We start from the raw sequence: 18,509 nt of genomic DNA, 5'->3' as shown, positions 1-18,509 counted from the left end.
GAATGCCTCTGCATATAACTTAAGCCTGTCATTATTGATTTCAAAATTACCTGATAATTGTTGAGCTGCTAGCTGAGAATCAGAATATATAAGGACCCGAACTGCTCCTACATGCCGAGCAGCTTGTAAGCCAGCTATGAGAGCTTCATATTCAGCCTCATTGTTGGTGGCTCTGTAATTTAATCTAATGGAGAGTTGAAGTCTGTCTTCTTTTGGGGATATAAGAAGAATACCAACCCCACTGCCTTGTCTAGTTGCAGAGCCATCCACATAAATTTTCCAGGTATCTTCTTCTTCTGGGCCTTGAACCTCTATGATGAAATCTGCTAGAGCTTGTGCCTTGATGGCCGAGCGGGGTTGATATTGGATGTCATATTCTCCAAGCTCGGTCGTCCATTTGACCAACCATCCTGAGGCTTCTGGGTTGAGCAATACTCGTCCGAGAGTGCTATTGGTTAAGACAATAATCTCATGCGCTAAGAAATATGGGCGCAACCTCCGAGCAGTCAATATTAGAGCATAAGCCAGTTTTTCTAGTGTAGTGTATCTACACTCCGCTCCTTTTAATAAATGACTAGAAAAATATACAGGTTGTTGCTCTTTTCCTTCATGTCTGACTAATACAGAGCCTACGGCGTTTTCATTAGCCGACAAATACACCCACAAAGTCTCTCCTGCCATAGGTTTAGCCAACACAAGGAGGGTAGCTAAATAATCTTTCAACTCCTGAAAAGCCTTATCGCATTCTTCATTCCATTGAAACTTAGTAGCCTTTCTGAGTATTTTAAAGAAATGAAAACTGCGATCGGCTGATCTGGAAATAAATCTAGACAAGGCTGTGATTCGGCCTGTCAATCTTTGAGCTTCTCTCAGGCTGCGGGGTGGCTCCATGCTCTGCAATGCCTTGACCTTGCTCGGGTTGGCCTCTATCCCCCGTTCGGACACCATATATCCCAGGAATTTTCCTCCCTTTGCGCCGAACAAGCATTTGCTTGGGTTCAACTTGAGCCCATACTGTCTTAATGTCTTGCAAGTCTCCTCTATATCCCTGCATAGATCAGCATCTTGAAGAGACTTAATTAAGATGTCATCAACATATACTTCCATATTTCTACCAATCTGCTTCTGAAAGACCTTATTCATAAGCCTTTGATAGGTTGCTCCTGCATTCTTTAGTACAAAGGGCATAACATTATAACAATAAGTGCCTTCAGATGTTATAAAACTAACCTTTTCTTGGTCCTCTTTGGCCAAGGGGACTTGATGATAACCTTGATATGCATCCAGCATGGAAATATATTCGCATCCGGCAGTAGAATCAACTAGTTGATCAATCCTGGGTAAGGGATAGTAATCCTTCGGGCAAGCTTTGTTGAGATCTCGAAAGTCAATGCACACTCGCCATTTATTCCCATGTTTAGAGACTAACACCACATTAGCCAACCAACTCGGGAATTGCACTTCCCTAATGTATCCGGCCTCCATAAGCTTGGTTATTTCTTCCTTGATAATCTGATTTTGCTCCATACTGAAACTCCTCTTCCTTTGCATGACGGGGCGGGCATCCGGAAAGACATGCAAGGAATGTTCCATGACAGCAGGAGAAATGCCCGAAACTTCTTTGGGAGTCCAGGCAAATACATCATTATTCCTCTTCAAACATTGCACCAACTCAGCTTTAAGATCAGGATCGAGATCGGCTGCAACGTAGGTGGTAGCTTCTGGCCGCCCAGTCTGGATTTGAACTTCTTCCTTTTCCTCATAAACCAGGGCCGGCTACTTTTCTCGAATGGCATTAACTTCCATTCTTTGGATCTTCCGAGCGGTGTTAGCCTCAGTCCGAATGATTTCTACGTAACATTTTCGGGCTGTCTTTTGATCACCCCGTACTTCTCCGACCTGATCCTCCACGGGGAACTTAATCTTTTGATAGAAAGTAGAAACGACTGCTCTGAACTCATTCAGGGCAGGCCGTCCCAATATCACATTATAAGAAGATGGAGCATCTACTACCAGAAAGTAGGATCTCCTGGTTCTCATAAGGGGTTCCTCTCCCAGAGAAATGGCCAATTTTATTTGACCCAAAGGTTGCACTTCATTGCCTGTGAATCCATACAGAGGAGTTGCAATCGGCTGAAGTTCACTGGGGTCAACTTGTAGCTGATCAAAAGCCTTTTTGAATATAATGTTGACTGAGCTGCCAGTGTCTATGAAGGTACAGGCGATGGCGTAGTTAGCTATCACAGCTTTGATGATTAATGCGTCATCATGAGGTATCTCTACCCCCTCAAGATCCTTGGGCCCGAAGCTTATTTCAGGACCGGCTGCTCGTTCCATGCTGCATCCTACTGCATGAATCTCCAACCTTCGGGCATGTGCTTTTCTGACTCTGTTAGAATCCCCATCGGTGGGTCCGCCCGTAATCATGTTAATATTGCCCCGAGCAACATTGTTTCTGTTCTCTTCCTGATGAGTCATTGTGGCTTCGGCAGGTGCTTTATCTGATACTTGGCTGGTACCAGCTGGGACCGGCATTGCTTCTTGCCGAGTTCCATCCGGGTGATATTCCGGCTTGAGTGGACTTTGCTGCCTGGGGTATTGTTGCCGGTAATAGTTCTGCTTCTGATAGCGCTTTTTATTGACTCTTCTATTTCTCAAAACAAAACAGTCATCAGAGTGATGACTGCTAGTTTTGTGATAAGTACACCATCTCCTCGGTGCCTTCGGCTGCATCTCTACATGTTGTACAGCTTGTGGACGATAATCTGGTTGCCGATGAGGTGGATGAGTAGTTCTAGGTCCTCTTGGTGGGGGTACCGGGGTCGGAGCCTTCTCCTTCGCATGAGTAGGAGAAGAGGGAACACCTTCTTTCCTACGAGCAGCTTGGGCTTCTTCTACGTTAATGAACTCAATGGCACGTTCAATTAGGGAATCAAAATTAACAGGAGGATTTCTTACCAGATCTTTAAACAAATCATTATCATTTAGGCCCTGAGAGAAAGCACTTACTAATATTTTAGTAGTAGCATTAGGTACATCTATAGCTACCTGATTGAACCTTTTAATATATGCTCGGATGGATTCTTTAGACGTCTGCTTAATTGAAAATAGGCTCCACGGGGTCTTATGATACCTTTTGTTGCTGGAGAAATGATGTAGAAAGACTTTCTTGAAATCTTTAAATTTTCGAATAGACTTTTCAGGCAATCTCTTGAACCAACGTTGCGCTGCTCCCCCAAGAGTAGTGAGAAACATCCGACACTTCACCCCATCGGAGAATTGTTGCAACAAGGCTACATTCTCACATTTTAACAAGTGATCTTCCGGATCTGTGGTTCCGGTATATTCTCCAATTTGCAGATTCTGATATCGCTTAGGAAGTGGGTCATCTAATACACTTTGTGAAAATTGGGAGATGACCTTTTCCGGTGAACTATCACTAGTTATCATTTTAATCTTACGTTTCTCTCTGTCCGGCGCCTCACCAGAGGACTCTTGGAACACAGGCCTCTTACCCCCTGGATCCAAGGGAGTGCGAAGGAAAGCTCGTGGATGCCTGGTTGGAGAAACAGTAGCTGGAGGAAAATACAAAGGTTCTTCTTCTTCCATCTCCTTTCCTTTCCGATGCTCAGTAGTTGATATCGCCGGATGATGAGTCGTCGGCAAAGTGGCCCCAGTATGAGCTTACAGTTGTTGCTGTTGTTGTTGTAGGGCTTTCTGAACATGAGAATTAATGAGGAGATCCAAATCTTCGTGACTGATAGTAAGTAGGTTCGACTTCCCAGCCTCTTCCATCACGTAGTCTCAGATTCAGGCGAAGTTTCCCACAGAATCCTGTCTGAGAAGCTGACCGTGAAGGAGATCCGGAAGAAGGAGACCCACTGTAATGACGAAGAATAATGCCGGTGAAACCTCGACCCGAGAAACCCAAAGCGGATCGGAAGAAAACCCGAGTCACCGAAGGAAATTTGATAAGTAGGGAGAAATCCCCGTCCAAATAGGAGAAAGTCGAACCTTCAAGCTCCCGAGACTCCCTGCGCACAAGAGACCAACCAACACTATCGTCAGTGACCTAAGACCGGGGTGGGAGTCCCTGGCTAGGCCCTCCGACGCTCAAGTTAGTGATCTCCCTTGATGCCGAGGAAAGAAGAAGAAAGAAGATGAACAGTAGCCTCCGAATTAGAGATGTGAACTTACCTAGCCAACGGAGAGGATTCCCCCTTTTATACCACTTCATATAACCTCCGTAGTCATGAAGTGGACCCCGGTTTGTTAGAGTTCATTATGACATCAGCTGCGTACTTGGGGAAGATGATTTTTAAGGAATCTTTTTTGTACCCCAGGTGTACCTTCTTTGTCGTTTAGCGCCTGCAAGACAAACTGAAAGCATATTTCCCGCCAAAATATATATTCTCTATCATGAATTATTCTATTCGGTATATTCATGTATGATTCTCCTTCATGTGCCTTCTGTTTTTATTTTTGTTATGTTAAAAAATAACATTTTATTCAACATGTTTCTAAGGTATTCATTGAAGGAACTATGCGGGTTCTTTGCTCGAAAGAACCCTCTTGACCGATATTGGTCTATCTTTGCTTCAGAGTATGTAGCGGTCGTTATTGGCTTACCTTCATACGGCAAGCATGTGTCGACCGATATTGGCCTATCTTCGTTCGGCAGGCATGTATCGACCGATATTGGCCTACCTTCGTTCGGCAGGCATGTATCGACCGATATTGGCCTACCTTTGTTCTGAAAGTATGTTTCGGCCGTTATTAACTTACCTTCATACGACAAGCATGTATCAACCGATATTGGCCTACCTTCGTTCGGCAAGCAAGTATCGACCGATATTGGCCTACCTTCGTTTGGCAGGCATGTATCGACCGATATTGGTCTATCTTTGCTTTGGAGTGTGCATCGGTCGTTATTAACTTACCTTCATACGGCAAGCATGTATCGACCGATATTGGCCTACCTTCGTTCAGCAAGTATTTATCGACCGATATTGGCCTACCTTCGTTCGGCAGGCATGTATCGACCGATATTGGCCTACCTTCGTTCGGCAGGCATGTATCGACCGATATTGGTCTATCTTTGCTTTGGAGTGGCATCGGTCGTTATTAACTTACCTTCATACGGAAAGCATGTATCTACCGATATTGGCCTACCTTCTTTCGGCAGGCATGTATCGACCGATATTGGCCTACCTTTGTTCTGAAAGTATGTTTCGGTCGTTATTGGCCTTCCTCCTTTGACTCTTTTCTTCCTTTTCTTTCCTCATCTGAAGACCCATAAAACCTAACCCATATCAATAGACATTATCACCTAATGGGAATATAATTTAAAATACTATTAAACTTGTACAATTTAATTTAACCTTAAATAAAGTAATCAAACATAATACAGTGTGAGTAGTTTCCATTTAACAACAAAATATGTTAGATCAAACATAATATTCACTTTTATTGAATATTTAACTCAGTGAATCAAAAGAAACCTAGATTATTTTTCCATATACTGAACATGGAGTATCTACTAACACTAAAATCACCATATGACTATATCATGTTATATATCAAAATATTTACTTAACCTACATCTAAATTCAATCATGTAGATTATACCTGAATATGTGTAGTTCAAATGGAGAAGAGCAGCAGCAAATGCAACATATTGGAACCGAAATAAAATTTAGCCAAAATTAAAAAAAATGGCATGCTAAGATAAATTCAATCAGAACAAGCCTCTGGCTATCCAACCTACTCATTGCCGGTCGGCACAGTAGCTAGGCCAGTGTTGGCGACCGGCATAGTAGCTAGGCCAGGCTGGCGGCCGGCACAGCAATCAGGCCAGTGTTGGCGGTCGCCGTAGCCACCAGTCGCATGATGTTTGCCAGCACAGCACGCTGCTGTGCTGGCGGTCGCCGTAGCCACCAGTCGCATGATGTTTGCCAGCATAGCACGCTAGCTTTGTGCTATGCTGGTTGCCAGACACTACTGGCATCGAGAAGAGTAGGGAAGAGGGAGAAAGAGAGAACGTATCGAATCACCGGAGAAAGATCGGAGAAGGCCGCACGCATGAAGGAAAAGGATTGGGCATGGGCGTGCCCTAGTTTTTTAGGCGGGATTACTGACGAAATTCATTTTCCGTCGGTAATCTAGTTTCCAACGGTAATAAATCCCATCGGTATGTTTGGAAGCATCGACGGAATTCATATTTCCGTCGGTAAATTATGCACATTACCGACGGAATGAGCTTTTTCCGTCGAAAATTCCAAATATACCGATGGAAAATTATTTCCGTCAGTGAATACCGACGGAATTCAGTTTCCGTCGGTAATTCCATCGGTAATACTATTTTTTTTTTTTGTGGTGCTAGCTCCAATAACAATATCAAAAATAAAGATATTCTTGAAATAAACATACGGTGAGACTTCCACTACTAAAAACAACAAATGCTGAAGGAACTAACTCTACATGATCCAAACATCTTAGACTTCAAGGTAACTAAATATTCATTGATACTTTTTTTGCTTGTTCAAATGATATTTAGAAACGTCATATACTTTTGATATGCTTAATTGTGGTTCATGCTTAAGGCGTGTGATTGTTTCAATTATCTCTAATGCAAATGCTTAAGATACTAACTCATTCTACATAATCCAAACATCTTATGTTTCCAGATAACTAAATTCTCTGTTGCATTTTTATTTATTCAATGGCATTTAGAAGATAATTTAGAAACATCATGTGTGCACTTTTGATATACTTAATTCTGGTCCTTCAATAATGAGAAAAAAGTAATTTTGTTCATTTTGACTTGTCAATGATTCATATGCACACAAATAATTTGTTTCAATAAATTAGATTTAGCCAAGAAATATTTATGCTAAATGTTGTTTAATATTTACTACTCATCTCTTATTTTTATTATTATCTCTCTTGTTAGTTGAAATTAAATTATAGATTTAATATTTCATATATTAAGATTTCTTTATTATTTTAAAAATCTCATTGGGATATTTATTTTGGTATATTTATTATAGTGCTTTTGAGAATATCAATATTTTACATATGGAGACTTTAGAAAAATAAATACTTTTGATGCAAATGGATGTGAATTTATAAGTTTAATGATGGGCAATCATCATTATAATATTTTAATATATATGGTGTTTTTATTTTTAATATATTATGTTTTGATTTTTATTATCATTCATTAATATATATATATATATATATATATATAATATTTAATTAATATTTTGACAGGTGCGTATAAGTAATAATGATAAAAAAAATACCTATTTAACGATGAAATTGTAGGAGATCAGTGGCTGACTAGAAGGGGGGTTGGATAGCACCCCCAATTAATCGCTTCCTACGTATATTAGTATGCGCAGTGGAAATCTAATACTAACTACACATATGAAAACTAAAGACAAGAATAAGAAAACACAAACAAACAAATCGACACGTCGATTTACGTGGTTTGGAGATAAGGCTCATACGTCATGGTTGTCCGTAAGGTGGACGATCCTTATCCGTCAGTGGATTACTCCCCGGAAGACCTCCGGCTATCTCAGGCAATTCCTTGTAGATGAAGAAACCTCATCACAACTCTCACAAGAACTCTAGAGACGCTGGGGCACTGGTAGACTACTAATATGGGTTAACCACCTCTATTTCATCAACTTTAACCAAACTCCCAAGGCTTGGTTATATAGGTCACGGGTTGGAAAACTCCGCCTACCAGTCGACTGCCAAAACCATCAGTCGACTGCCCTCTATGGAGATTTGACCGTTACATCCGAACGGCTCGATACCAGTCGACTACTCCACATTGGTCGAGCAAACAGAAGTATTCTGTTCGCTCTCAGTCAACTGCCCAGTCGACTACACCAGTCGACTGATGAAAACACTAGTTGACTGCTACAGTAACTGCTACAGTAAAACTCTAAACCTAGGATTTTACCCTGAGTACAATCTCTCATGCACTCGTACCCTCACGACTCACTTGACCCTTCATTGCAGCCTTGACCTTTAGCCTTCAAGTCTACTTCCTTTGGCTCTCGTCCCTCGGATGCATCCAAGCCCCCGGCTCGCCCCCAATGTCATCCTTCGTGTATGCCTCGAAGTCGCTTCCTTTGGCCCTTGTCCTTGTTGCCTTGTCCACGGTCCCTTGGATGCTCCATCTTTTACCGAACCCGAAGTCATCAAGCTGAGTCATATGTGTATCCTGCAAACTTGCACACTCACATACACATATCAAATAACAAGGGTGAATCTAACTTAAACTCTTTACCCAAACACCAAAACACATGGTCGCACGGACTATTGGGATTTCTCCAACAGAAACAAACACCTATAACGACGGTGTTTTTGATTGTCATTATAACTTCAACAATTGTTAACCTTCGTTCTTGTCATTGACAATGGTACATATAACTGCTGTTGTTATCATTGACGATGGTACCTATGACCGTCATTTTTTCCATTAACGACAATATTTTAATCCGTCGTTACTATCACTAACAACGGAAGTACATACCGTTATTAAGAGCTATTAGCGATAATATTTTATTACCCATCGTTAATCAATTCCTAACGAATACTTTTAGCCATAACTTCTATAGTATTTAATTTCATCATTAATGAATTTTAACGATGAGAATTGCCCTTTTAATTACAAAAAATCCCATCGTCAAAGGGTTTTTTTAGTATGTTGTTGGTCCTTCCGCCAACAACATCATAATAAATCTCATTTAGAGTGTCGGTAGATAGAGATTGTGACTCTCCCCCTTTTGCTGATGACTGAGATGTCTGAGTCACCCTATCTGTCATTTGTTGTTGTATAAAAAAAATATAATATCCAATTTGATCAGTATTACTAAATACTAATCAAGATAGAAATGAACAAATGTAATAAAATTAATAATCTTACATGTAGAGTCTGAGATCAAGAATCAACAAATGACTGATCCTTCTTCTTGTGGGTCTTGAGAAATATCTCCATACATGTGGGTTGTCGGGCAAGCTCACGTTCCTACATACAAAATAATTTGGGATAAAATTATATAAGTTTGTTAATAAATACAAAATTTATTACAAAATATAACTTTAAATTATACTGACCATATCTGTGCTCAACAATAGATTTGGATCCTAACATATGCTGAGCAGTTCTGGTACTCGAGTCACTTGGCTCTGTATTTCTATTTGCTTTTGCCTTTTCAGCATTTGCTTGCTATCTTTCTGCAGCTCAGGTGGTCGTCCATGCACTCCATATAGCCTTAGAAACATAAGCAGGCCTAGTGCCCTTCTTTCTCATATAGTACATTTGATCTCTTTAAAGTTTGGCACAGTAAGTATTCCATGTAACTTTAAATTGCTTTTCTTGCCCGTCCTCCCATGTATATCTTTTCTGCAATTATAAATTAAACATTTAGTTTAAATGATAACTATATTGTAGAATATCAAATATATTAAATTTACTTACCATAAATTTATTATAATAAAACATCTTCATCTCCTGCTCTACATGCCTCCATGTAGTACAAAACGCGTAAACTCATTCCTTGAATTTTCCAGTGATACATGTGGTAACTCGGTGGCCATCTGGAGTAAAACTGCACAAAATAATATTAAGTTATGAGAAATATATTATATATGAACTTGAATTATTAATATGAAAAAAAATACTTACGAGCGAGGCTTGATTCAACAAACAGATAACCCATTCACTAGATTTTTTTCTCTTCGTAGGGTATTTTTAAGATAGAAAACTTGACCCGTTTGTATCCCGAAATTAAAATGTTCAAACTTGTTGAATCTTTTGTTTGCATTAACCTCAACTATTTTAATTTGGATGTATTCTGGTACCTATTCTTGGGGTCGAATCATAGCATGAACATTTGAATAATACACACCTCTTTATAGGTAATGCAGGATATTCAATCTCTATGATTTCATCAAGTCTACTATAGTAATCAAACTCAATGTTACTGTTGTCCATAGATCCTTTGACACAAACACTAGAATTATAGGTTAATCTCTGTGAATCTCGTTGTGCCACGTGGAATTTAAGGTCATTAACATAGCAACCAGAATACACCTTTATTTTATGGAGGGGTCCTGATGTAATATTCATTATTATATCATCTCTCACATTTGATATTATATCACTACAAGAAAAAAGTCTAACAACAACAGTTTTTCACCATTGTTGTAACTCCTTTAAAACTGTTGTTAAATATCGTGTTGCTAAAGGAGGTGCTCAAAGACAATAGTTTTTAACCATTGTCTTTGAAGGCAAAGACAACAATTTTACAATAGTGAAAAACCGTTGTCTTTTCCTTTAAAGACAATAGTTTTTCACTGTTGTCTTTGAGTGTGTGCCTTTAATAACAAGACGTTTAATAATAAATTTAAACTATCTACAACAACGGTGAAAACCCGTTGTCTTTTTTTGATAAAAAAATAAAAAAATATTAAAATTTATTATACAATTTTCTAGTATTATAAATCATTCATAATACTAAATATGAAAATAAAATTTAAGATATAATTTTCTGACATTCAAAAATAATATTTACAATATTCTGAAGAAATTTTATAAGCAACCAACAAAATGACAACTAACGATACTATTAAAACAAAGGTAGAGCAACACAACATCCTAATCCTAGAAGAGTAACAAAACATCCTAATCCTGATATCTAGTTTTGAAGAGTTGGATCATTCGAACAGTAACGACCACCCTTCTTACTACTACTACTACTCTCTAAAAGTGACCGTTACTTATCTACTACTCTACTTAACAGGTTTATTAAAAATTTCTAGGAAAACCCTACCGAAAAATTTTGGCAGAATCTCCCCTGTACCGGTGACCATTTCCCATAATACAAGCATAATATACTCAGCCACAGGCGGCTGGAACATATATCTTCACAACCACGCAGTATAATATCACAAATAAAAGAAATAAACTACCCTATCAATAGCAAACATCAATATCACTCCATCAATAGAACCCAACTACAAACGCGGAATAAACTTAAATACAATATTGACTCATAATAGCATTAAAAGAAAACTAAAGAACTCTAAACAGAAATGTCTTAATAATTCCTTAGCAAACTCTTGATCTCCCCATAGTCCAGCCATCACACACCTTCATCACCACCACCTTGTCGCCTTCCTTGCTAAATCTTTTTCCTTTCCTTTATCTGCAGTAGGAGGAAGTGCAGTCTATAAACATAAAGCTTAGTGAGCGCTATCTACTCACAAAAACTCGATATGCATATATATAAATAAAAACATGCTAAAACTGAATGCTAACATATAAAACTACTCATGCTCATATATAGCAAAGGAATCATGCTAACTGAAATACTAAACATGTGTAGTTTATCATGCTCATAAACTAATAAAAGAAGCATACTAAACATGTAAAACTACTAAACATGTAAAGATACTAAACATGTAAAACTACTGAACATGTAAATCTACTAAACATGTAAAACTACTAAACATGTAAAGCTAAACATGCTCATAAGAATAAAACTATAACAGCATGCTGAAAGCAAATAAAACTAAACATGCTGAATAATCTAATAGCAAGAAACAAATAAAACTACTACTGCATGCTTCAAATAACAAGAAACTAAACTTTCTAATTCTAAACATATTTGAAGCTTGTTTCATTTGTTTCAAAACTTATACTTTAATACTTCAAAATAATAATAAACTTCTTTTGGGCCCGGCATTGTACCACTTTGCGCGCATTCTTAATAAGAATCGAGGTAGCTAATCCCGAAACTACTAAGATACTTCTAGGCCTTGTGCCTAGGGGCAACTTGGAGCCCATCCCTTGGACCTTGTGTCCGGTACATGCCCTTTAAAAGTAAAGTACTTATAATCTTAATTACTTCTTCTTTAAATGCCTTGGCATTTTAATAGACACCTTGTGTGCAAAAATCCCTAAAGTCTGGACTTTGGAATTTACATAAGGCCTTGGCCTTTTTTTTCTTTCTTTTCTTTATCTTTCTTATACTTGTTAATACTTCTAACAGAATACTTCTTTAAAGAGAAACTGAAATGTTTAAGCAAATTCTATCTTTGAAATGCTTAAACCTAAAACCTGCCTAATATGCTAATAAAATTCTGCATATTAAGCTTAATAAAAATCTGTCCTAAAATTGAAGTTCTGCATGCAATACTTATCAAAATCTGCAAGCAATACTTATGAAAATCTGCTTATTAAAAATCTGCATACTATACTTATAAAAATCTGCATACCATACTAAACTGAAGTGCCTACAAATAACATGGTACAACACTTAAAACCTCATACCAAAACTGAAAACACATATAACAGAACTTAATGGATCTACTCATGTTGATTTGTTTCTAACCGAGCATAGCCTAAAGGAAAATTACTACTGCTATCAAAGTTAACACAAGTTACACTAAAGCATGCTCTCAACAGGTTTGCAAATTCTGACTCATTTCCAGTTAATTGCATATAAACTAAAATCTGTAAAGCTTACATAAAATGAACCACTTAAACACATGCTGTTCATGTCATTCTAATGGTAAAGAGGACTGGTCATGCTTATTAAATGGCACAGAAAAAATCTAGAACTACATGCTCAAGATGAAGAGTTGTTTAGGTTCATGAAAGCAGCCTAAATTCAGAAATTGCATGCTCTAAAATAAAACTGCTCATACACATTGGATAGCATGGAATTAATTAAGTCTGCATACTAAGCTTGACACTATAAAAACAATCAGCACTTAATAAAAAAAACTGTGTAAAACCTGTTCAAAGCTATACTTTTACATAGCAATTGGGATCTTTTAAGCATGCTACAGCAGAAACAAACTAAGGAATGAGTAATTTGGATTCCTTAAACATGCTTCAACAGAAATAAGTCAAAGAAACAAGAAATCTGGATTCCTTAAACATGCTTCAACAGAAATAAGGCAGAGGGAACAATTCTTGGGAATTACTCTTAATCTTCCAGTCATCAATTCCTAAAGCATGCTACTGCCACATTAAAAAGAAATAAGTGAATCTCATATAGAACTCTCTAAGCATGCTATAGAATTCTACGGCAGAAATAACAGGAAGAAAACAAATCTCGGAAGTTTCCCTTAATCCCTAAAATTCTGCACACATGATCCAAACAAAAGAAACTATATCCCTAGCACAATAAATTCGGCACAACACAATCCGAAACAAAAAGACATGCTGTGGATGATAAGATTCCGAAATCAAAAGGAAAAGAAGATCAATGTCGCGGAACTACTCCTACTGCAGGTGAGAAGCAACTCACCTCGGTTCCTTGGACTCACAGCCGACGGAAAGAAATTCTAAGGTTCGGAGGAGCTTGATCTCGGCGGCTCCCTTGAGTTCCCGAGCTCCCTTCGTCGCGGTGACCACGTACAAGTGAAGGCCGGCCGAAAAGCGCCCTTTTGCCGGCGCCGGAGACGAAGCTCTAACATGGCTCTGTTTCGCCCGAGCAGGAGTCGCGCGGCGTCGCGTGTGAGGAGAAGAGGAGAGGGATCGCGAGATTAGGTCACGGGAAAAGGAAATATAAACTTATCCCATAAGTTATTCTCGGTTCCAACTATAACTTAAATATTATCCATTCTTTCCTTAATTAACAAAACTCGCTGGCACAGCTGGTTAACCGATTTTTAACCGAAACAAGAGGTCTCGGCTTCAATCCCTCAGCCGCGCATTTTTTCCAATTAATTCACTAATCCTTAACTATGCTATAAACTTAATTCTCACCATATAAGGTTAACAAAACCGTGTAGCTCAGCTGGTTGGGCCGGTTTTGCTTGGGTCAGTCCGACCCGAGGTCGTGGGTTCGAATCTCACCTTCAACGTTTTTTTTTTAAACTTCTTTCTTTTTGTCACCCTACTAAACGACCTCCAAAAATTACGTAAAAATACTCTAAAAATTCCTAAAAATCTCTAGAATATTTTAAAAGTATTTCCAAATATTTTCATGGACTTTTAGAACTTGAAATAGGGAAAATTGGGTCGTTACAATTCCCCATACCTTATAAAAAGTTCGTCCTCGAACTTAGAATAGTTCTGGATACTTCTGTCTCATACTGTCCTCCCGCTCCCAAGTGACTTCCTCGTACTTCTGGCTCTGCCAGATGACCTTCACTAGTGGTACTTCTTTATTTCTTAGTCTCTTGACTACTCTGTCCACTATCTGTGTAGGTCTGCTCTCATAACTCAGATCCTCTTGGATCTGCACTGACTGAGGCTGAATCACTTGGCTCGGGCGTGGAGACACTTCTTTAGCATGGAGACATTAAATACATTGTGTATTGCTGACATGTCTTGTGGTAAGTCCAGCTTGTAATTTGCCAATCCTTTCTGTGATCAGGTAAGGTCCTACATAACGAGGACTTAATTTGCCCTTCTTGCCAAATCTCATCACTCCCTTTATAGGAGCGACCTTGAGGAAGACTGAATCCCCTACTTGGAATTCAAGTGGCCTATGGCGTGTGTCAGCATAACTCTTCTGTCTACTCTGGGCAGTCTCAATTCTCTGTCTGATCTTCTGGATAGCCTGAGTAGTCTCATCTATCAGTTCTGTCTGAATGCCCAGCTCCACTTCCATTTCTCTTCTTTCACCTGCTTCTTGCCAGCAAATGGGTGATCTGCACTTCCTGCTATACAACGCTTCATATGGTGCCATTTTGATGGTGGCCTGATAGCTATTGTTGTAGGCAAATTCAGCTAAGCACAGGTACTTGCACCAACTTCCCTTGAAATCTAGTGCCCTAGCTCTGAGCATATCTTCTAGAATCTGATTTACTCGCTCTGTCTGTCCATCAGTCTGTGGATGGAAAGCTATGCTGAACTTGAGTTTGGTGCCTAGTGCATTCTGAACACACTCCCAAAAGTGAGAGGTGAAGCGCCCATCTCTATCAGAAACAATAGATTTAGGAACTCCGTGAAGTCTGATCACCTCTTTAACATACAGCTGTGCCAACTGCTCTATAGAGTGAGACACCCTGATGGCTAGAAAATGAGCAGACTTGGTCAATTTGTCCACTATCACCCATATCGCATCATATCCATTTGTGGTTCTTGGGAGACCTACTATAAAGTCCATGGATATGTCTTCCCACTTCCACTCTGGTATTGGAAGAGGTTGTAGAACTCCTCCTGGTCTCTGGTGTTCTGCTTTGACCCTCTGACATGTCAGGCAGGTACTGACATATTTAGCTACATCTCTTTTGAGTCCAGACCACCAGAATCTCTGTTTCACGTCTTGATACATCTTGGTAGAACCAGGATGCATGGAGTAGGGTGTACTATAAGCTTCCTCTAAAATTTTCTTTCTCATCTCTTCGTCATTGGGAACACAAAGGTGGCTCCCCTGATAAAGAATTCCACTGTCTGATACTCGAAACTCTAAATTTTCTTCTTTTTGTATCCCTTGCTTGATCTTTTGGATATCAGGATCTTCACTTTGCTTCTTCTATATATCCTCAAGCAGGGTTGACTCTAGAGTCAATGCAGAGAGTTGCCCATAAATAATTTCCATTCCAAAGTCTGACAACTCCTTCTGTAGTGGTAGGGCTAATGATGAGAAAGACATCAAGGATGCACTGGATTTTCTGCTTAGTGCATCTGCCACTTTGTTAGCTTTTCCTGGGTGTATCACTTTCTTTCACTTCCAACTGATGATACCAAGAGAACAGGTCTATTTTAGAGAACACTATTACCCTTTTTAGCTGATCATATAGATCATCTATTCTGGAATGAGGGTACTTTTCCCTAACTGCTACTTTGCTCAGCGCTCTAAAATCTATGCACATTAGCATGGATCCGTCTTTCTTCTTAACGAACAACTCTGGAGTTTCCCGGGGTGAATGACTAGGGCGGATGAAACCCTTGTCAAGTAACTCCTGAAATTGTTCTTGTAGTTCTTTCAGCTCTGCTGGAGACATTCGGTACGGAGCTTTTGAAATTGACTCCACTTCTCTGTTGGGAGGTAGTCCAGGTAGCCTTTCTGGAAATACCTTTGGATACTCACAGACCACCTGAACATATTCCTGCTTGGGTCTTTCTTGTTCTTCTGTACTCCAGTTCTGATTACTTGACTGGGGTCTCTGCTTCCCCACTGTCTTGTCTTCTATCTTGACTGACTTGTGTTACGTTTGTTGTGCCTTATTGCTGTTCAGATAGTGCTCACCAATGCCCTGCTGACCAGCTCTTCACCAATCTATGGTCGGTGAGTTTCACTACTCACATTAGGTGTTATTTCTGGTCTCAGCATTAGGAGCATCAGTCTGACTCGTTCTTTCACTGTACTTACTAACTCTAGGCAAAGGTGAGCTAGCTTGTTAAATCTTTTAACCGCTTCTTCTACTGGTAGGTCACCTGGTCTAAATTCTATAAACTGCTCATAATGTTTATTGGTGATCCGTTGGCGGAAGAACTCTTAGTACAACTCTATCTCAAAGTCAACCCAGCTCATCTGGTTGACTGCTCTCTTACTCTTAACTCGCTCCCACTACATACAAGCATCTCCAGATAGGCAGAAAGAGGCACACTTAATGGTATCAACCTTCTCGACTTCTGGTCAGTGAAGAAGCTCCATTGTGCTCTCAAATGTCTTGAACCAAGCCTGGGCATCCCAGGGCTCAGTCGTTCCTGAGAAGCTTTCTGGTTTCAGCTTCAGCCACTGGATGAGATATGCTTCTTGTCTTTTAGATGCTGTGGCGACTTCCAAGGCAGCTGATGGGACTTCAGTCACCACTGGGGTCTCCACATTAATAGTTGGGGGAGTGGGAGGAGCTGGCTTTTGATTGGCCATTAGATTGGCAATCACTTGCTACTGCTCGCTACTTGTCTCTGAAGTTGAGCAACAACTTCAGAGAGAATAGGCCCAGGGGTTCTGGGCTCTTCGTTCTCCTGAACTTGGTCTTCAGTATAAACGGTACGGGGATATCCTCTTCTTGACATCCAATTATGCAGAGGAAAAAAAAGACTAAATAGCTTCTCTAACCCTTTCTACTCATATATATATATGGATCAAGAAAGTAGAAACAATAACTTCTATCTTACTTAAGTACTCATAAGCAATCACTCTATACTGCAAATAATAATAAAGGAAAGCAATAAAGAAAGAACTTAAATACTTTCTTACTTGAAGACGGCAAGGATGATGCTGATGTGTGTGTGATGTTGGAGAATGGGAACTTGGCTCTGATACCAACTGTAATGACCACCCTTCTTACTACTACTACTACTCTCTAAGAGTGACCGTTACTTATCTACGACTCTACTTAACCGGTTTATTAAAAATTTCTAGGAAAACCCTACCGAAAAATTTTGGCAGAATCTCCCCTGTACCGGTGACCATTTCCCATAATACAAGCATAATATACTCAGCCACAGGCGGCTGGAACATATATCTTCACAACCACGCAGTATAATATCACAAATAAAAGAAAGAAACTACCCTATCAATAGCAAACATCAATATCACTCCATCAATAGAACCCAACTACAAACGCGGAATAAACTTAAATACAATATTGACTCATAATAGCATTAAAAGTAAACTAAAGAACTCTAAACAGAAATGTCTTAATAATTCCTTAGCAAACTCTTGATCTCCCCATAGTCCAGCTATCACACACCTTCATCACCACCACCTTGTCGCCTTCCTTGCTAAATCTTTTTCCTTTCCTTTATCTGCAGTAGGAGGAAGTGCAGTATATAAGCATAAAGCTTAGTGAGCGCTATCTACTCACAAAAACTCGATATGCATATATATAAATAAAAACATGCTAAAACTGAATGCTAACATATAAAACTACTCATGCTCATATATAGCAAAGGAATCATGCTAACTGAAATACTAAACATGTGTAGTTTATCATGCTCATAAACTAATAAAAGAAGCATACTAAACATGTAAAACTACTAAACATGTAAAGATACTAAACATGTAAAACTACTGAACATGTAAATCTACTAAACATGTAAAACTACTAAACATGTAAAGCTAAACATGCTCATAAGAATAAAACTATAACAGCATGCTGAAAGCAAATAAAACTAAACATGCTGAATAATCTAATAGCAAGAAACAAATAAAACTACTACTGCATGCTTCAAATAACAAGAAACTAAACTTTCTAATTCTAAACATATTTGAAGCTTGTTTCATTTGTTTCAAAACTTATACTTTAATACTTCAAAATAATAATAAACTTCTTTTGGGCCCGGCATTGTACCACTTTGCGCGCATTCTTAATAAGAATCGAGGTAGCTAATCCCGAAACTACTAAGATACTTCTAGGCCTTGTGCCTAGGGGCAACTTGGAGCCCATCCCTTGGACCTTGTGTCCGGTACATGCCCTTTAAAAGTAAAGTACTTATAATCTTAATTACTTCTTCTTTAAATGCCTTGGCATTTTAATAGACACCTTGTGTGCAAAAATCCCTAAAGTCT

The sequence above is a fragment of the Zingiber officinale genome, chromosome 4A, assembly GCF_018446385.1.
Source record: "Zingiber officinale cultivar Zhangliang chromosome 4A, Zo_v1.1, whole genome shotgun sequence".
Lineage (NCBI taxonomy): Eukaryota > Viridiplantae > Streptophyta > Magnoliopsida > Zingiberales > Zingiberaceae > Zingiber > Zingiber officinale.
The sequence above is the reverse complement of the archived record's forward strand: the minus strand, read 5'-3'. Positions refer to the sequence as shown.